A 5,123-nucleotide genomic window follows, 5' to 3' on the forward strand; every position below is an offset into this window, starting at 1 on the left:
AGTCACTGGCAGCCCTTTCTACACCACCCCTCCAGCAGGGCAGAGGATCTTGCAGAGGATGCTTTTCCTCCTGTGGGTGCCATGGTAACGGGAGAGCCGCTCTCAGTAGCCTGCTCAGCTCACCAGTGCATAGAAGAGGATGACGGGTGTGTGTGTGTGTGTGTGTGTGTGTGTGTGTGTGTGTGTGTGTGAACTTCACTGCTAAGATCTGAGGGCCCACAAAACATCCATTTCAGGCCTCTTTCTGCATTATAATATGAAAGGAAAATTACTATTCACAGAGACATTATTTTGGCTTCTATGCTTTTTCTCCTCTGTGAAACTTTAAGTGGCCAACATGAGAGAATTTTCTGTTCCCCTTCCTTTTCGTTTCTATTCCTTCACCCTCCCTCCCTCCTTTCTGTCCTCCCTCTCTTTCCTTTTCCCCCTTCCTTCTTTCCTTCCTTTCTTCCTGAGCCCTGTTTGCTTTTGCAGTGCTAGGGTTCAAATCCCGGGCCCTGCACATGCCAGGTAAGCCCTCTACTACCAAGGAGTATCCCTTGATACCTGAAGGAATTCCTTTTTTGTAGAAAAAAATAGTTTTATTTGTTTTGTGTTACATGGGTTTTTTGCCTGTGTGTGTGTGTGTGTGTGTATACCTAATGCCCTTGGAAATCAGAGAAGGGCATAAGATCCATTGGATTTGCAGTTATGCATGCATGTAAATCATCCACCTCCTGGGTGCTGGGAACTGAACCTGGGTCTTTTGTAAAAGTCAGTGCTCTTAACCTCTCAGCCATCTCTCTACCTTCCTGAAAGATGCCCCTACCCCGAAAGGTTTTCTCTGTGTAACAGCCTTGGCTGTCCTGAAACTCGATTTGTAGACCCAGCTGGCCTTGAACTCACAGAGATCCACCTGCCTCTGCCTCCCAAGTATTGGGATTGAAGGCATGTGCCACCACCGCCTGACTGAAAGAATTTCTTATTCCAAAAATAAATGAATAAATAAACCTGGAGCTGTTTGGACTAGTGCAGTAATGTGGGTCCTGCCATTTAACCACTATATTCAGAACACCTACTTTGTACCGGGCACCAGATACAGCAAACACTCCGAAGGTGGAGAGATGTTTGTGATCACTTATTTCAGATGTCAGCTTAACCGAGCCTCAGGTGCCAGATCTCTGGACAAACACGATTGTGGGTGTTTCTACGTCAGTGTTTCAGGATGAGGTTACTATTAACTCAGGATACTGGGGAAATGGGTTGGGCTTCCCCATTGTAGGTTGACTTCATCCCCTCTGCTCAGCAAAGTATCATGGTTGTTCAACAAACAGATAAATGATTTTCTACTTTGGAAATACAAATCAGATTCCACTGAGATACTATCCATCATCATCAAGAGACAGATATAGATAGATATAGATATCCTGAAGAAGATATGTACACACACACACACACACACACACAGACACACACACACTTCTTGCTGGAGAACATACATACCCTTGGTGGTATATAAATTGTGAGAAACACTTAGGGAAACTGTCGGTGATATCAGGAAGGGTTGTGTACCCCCAGTAACCCATCCTTGGCATAAGTATTCAAGAGGCAACCCCTAGTGTATGCATCAGAAGACAGGCTCTCATAGCAGCTTTTTTTTTTTTTAATAAAAAGCTGGAAACAAAGTGAATTCCCAGCAACAGATGAGGAATTCTGTGCTGTCAATTGTACTTTTTCATTTGCTTGTTTTTGTTTAATTTTAAAGTTCTGCTACGTAGTCCTGGCTAGCATGGAACTTACTGTAGCAGCCAGGCTGGCCTTGAACTCATGGCAATCTCCCTTTTCAACCTTCCAAGTGTCTGGTACTATAGGTATGTCCACTATACCCCCCCCGTGTTTTATTTTGTTTTTTGTTGTTGTTGTTGTTGTTGTTGTTTTACAAACAGGGTTTCTCTATATTGTTTTGGAGGCTGTCCTGGAACTGGATCTGTAGACCAGGCTGGCCTCGAACTCACAGAGATGCATGTTTCTGCCTCCCGAGTGCGTGGATTAAAGGCATGAGCCACCAACACCTTCGGCTTATTTTTTTTTTATGTCTTAGAAAGAGTTTCATGTATCCCAGGCTGGCCTCAAACTCACTACGTAGCCAATGATAAACTTGAACTTCCAGTCCTGCCTTTGTCTTCTGAGTACTGGGGTTACAAGTGTGTGTCAGGCACAGCTTATGTGATAATGGGATCAAACCCAGGATTTCATGTATGCTAGTATTCCTTTTATGGGACTGGAGTCTACTCCTGAAGCAAGGGTAGTGTTATTACACTGAGGACACTCACGCTCTCTCCAGGTCACTTTGGTGGACTCACAGGACTACAGTTATAGGCAGTTGTGAGCTGCCATGTGGGTACTGGGACTTGAACCCAGGACCTCTGGAAGAGCAGCCAGTGTTCTTAACTGCTGAGCCATTTCTCCAGCCCATCTGTGTTCTTTCATTGAAGAGCTTTTGTTGTCATATCCAAGAATCATTGCTTAAACAAGATAAATCTCATCTGTGTTTTCTTTAGAGAGTATTACAGTTTTGCCTGTTGCATTTAATTCTCACAATTGCCTATTACTGTAGTCCTGTGAGATCCGATACCCTCTTCCGGTGTGCAGATGCATGTGAAGACAAATCACTCATATACATAAAATAAATAAATCTTTTTTTTTTTTGGTTTTTCAAGACAGGGTTTCACTGTGGCTTTGGAGGCTGTCCTGGAACTAGCTCTTGTAGACCAGGCTGGCCTCGAAAAATAAATAAATCTTAAAAGGAAAGACAGATAATTCACAATTTTCTTTCTTTAAAACACTTTTTAAACAAGCTTAGCTTTAATTTATTAGAACTTTTTAATTAATTAGAAAATTTAGTGATGATTTTTAAAAGCAGAGTTTCTATTAAATTAACAATTCTTCAGGGTAAAAATACATTTAAAAAACTAAGGCAGAAGTAAAACATTAAAAAAAACCCACCCCTGCATGTCTAATAAAGACTGTAGAATGTCACAATGTAGAGGGTCTAGAGATTCACATAGTATTTTATAGCAATAAAATGTTAATAAAATCAGAACTATCATCAATTGGTCCAAGATTCCTCAATTTATAAAATGTTCAGTCTGCTAATTGAAAATTTTCCACCCATTTTTTATTCTTTGGGAACGTCACATCATGCACCCCAATCCCGCTCATTTCCCAGTCCCTTCGTATCTACCCTTCAATTTTGTAACCTCCCTCAAAAGAAAATAGAAAAAAAGTCTCACCGTGGAGGCTGCGGGGTGTCATGGTGTCACTTAGTCTGCCCTTTTGTCCAACCAGCTTTACCGGTAAATGCTCTTTGCAATGAGTCATTGGTCCGGTTCCAGGCCTCTCTGTTCTGCTACTCCATCAATATGGAAACCTCACAGAGATTCCTCTGCTGTCCTGAGTCCTGGAGGTCCTGCAGCTTTGGTTCTGCAGGACCGCCCCTTCATATGCTCCAGTAGTTCATGGATGAGGTAATTATTGGGCTGGGCAAACACAAAACCCTGGTTCTGGGCCTGGGTGGTAGCTGAGTTGGTCAGCTCTCCTTCATCCCCACCACCAGGGCCAGCTAACTAAGTTTTCTGTTGTGTAAGGACAGTTACCATACAACAAAGTGGCTATTCTTATGACAATGGGCTGGGCAGGTAACTTTATAGTTCTACAATATTAAGTAATACAAAGGCATTTGTAGACTCAGCTTCCCGTGCTAGTACCCATGCATGCCCATCACTCCCTTTAATCCCAGTACTCTGGGGGCAGAGGCAGGTGGATCTCTACAAATTCAAGGCCAGCCTGGTCTACATAGTGAGCTCAAGGACAGCCAGGACTACAGAGAGAAACTCTTAAGTTTTTATTATTAAAAAAACATTGCTTTGTTTTTTGAGACAGGGCTTCTCTGTGTAACCCTGGTTGTCCTGGAACTCACTCTATAGATCAGGCTGGCCTCAAATTTACAGAGTTCCACTTGCCTCTACCTCTCCAGTGCTGGAATCAAAGGTGAGAGCCACCACTGCCAATGGGTTTGTTTCCTCCCTCCCTCCCTCCCTCCCTCCCTCCCTCCCTCCCTCCCTCCCTCCCTCCCTCCCTCCCTCCCTCCCTCTCTCCCTCCCCCTTCCTCTCTTTCCCCCTTCCTCCCATCTTTCCTCCCTCCAGGTTTTCTCTGTGTAGTCCTGACATTAAAGAGCCACCAAGCCCAGGTAAAAATGATCCCTTCTAAAGGATGTAGATGTGCCATAACTTCCTTTATCAAACCACAGCAGGGAACAATTTTGATTTATTTTTTCTCGTGCTTTTCTCTAGATAAGGCGTACAGTGTGGATTAAAGATGGTTTATGGCCTGTTGATGTTGGATGATTTCACCGTGGCACCAGATGGGCCACCCAGCCTCAGTCTCTGCCAGTCACTGTGCCCTGCCACCCCAACCCCGCCTGTGACCTGTGTTACCATCGAAGAGCAGTGTGGACCTTCCTTTCACTCGAGTTTCTCAGCACACAGGAAGGAGCAGTTAAACACTCAGCGACCAAAAGCCGCAGTGAGGTGTGACGTGGATCCTCCCACAGCTAGCCAAGTGCAGCAAAATCTGCATGGGACAGAGGCAGATGCAAATTTGAGAGCAATTCCACGCATTAATTCATTCAACAAGAACTTACTAAGCAACTACTAGGCCCCAAATTATCCATGGCAGTGCATGAAAATCAATAGAGCAAGAAATTAAAAATACAAGATGTTGAACGGTGTTTCAGAAAGGAAGGAAAAACAGGAGAGAGACTGACAAAGATGAGCTGTTGGTGAGGCTTCTGGAAAAAGACAATAAACAATTACAGAGAACCTTCTTGGGGCAGACCTGCTGTGCTGCAACTTTAATTCAGCCAGGGCAACTGCAAACATCAGGAACACACGGGGGCGCAGAGGTGGAGCATCATGAACTTCAGGTCCTGGCCCCGCCCCCAGTGCCAAGTCACGCCCATTTTATCGGTGTCTCAACCCTCCCCTTTCCCCCCCTCCACTCAGCTAGGTCTCGGTTGTCTCTGAGCAGAGTAAGGTGGGCGCGGTTGTGCGCAGGCGCAAAGCACGGAGTGCGCAGCCGCAGT

At 44.7% G+C, this 5,123-nt stretch overlaps 1 long non-coding RNA gene across 1 annotated transcript; it reads right to left on the reverse strand.

Moving 5' to 3' along the window:
* Positions 1-4,270: 4,270 nt before the first annotated feature.
* Positions 4,271-5,035, reverse strand: LOC121137065. The gene is made up of 2 exons (XR_005874280.1): positions 4,877-5,035; positions 4,271-4,612 (listed from the first exon to the last, which is right to left on the reverse strand). It is a non-coding gene; the product is annotated as an uncharacterized LOC121137065 (long non-coding RNA).
* Positions 5,036-5,123: the final 88 nt, after the last annotated feature.

Source organism: Mesocricetus auratus, unplaced genomic scaffold (assembly GCF_017639785.1).
Source record: "Mesocricetus auratus isolate SY011 unplaced genomic scaffold, BCM_Maur_2.0 Super-Scaffold_100676, whole genome shotgun sequence".
NCBI classification, from domain to species: Eukaryota; Metazoa; Chordata; class Mammalia; order Rodentia; family Cricetidae; genus Mesocricetus; species Mesocricetus auratus.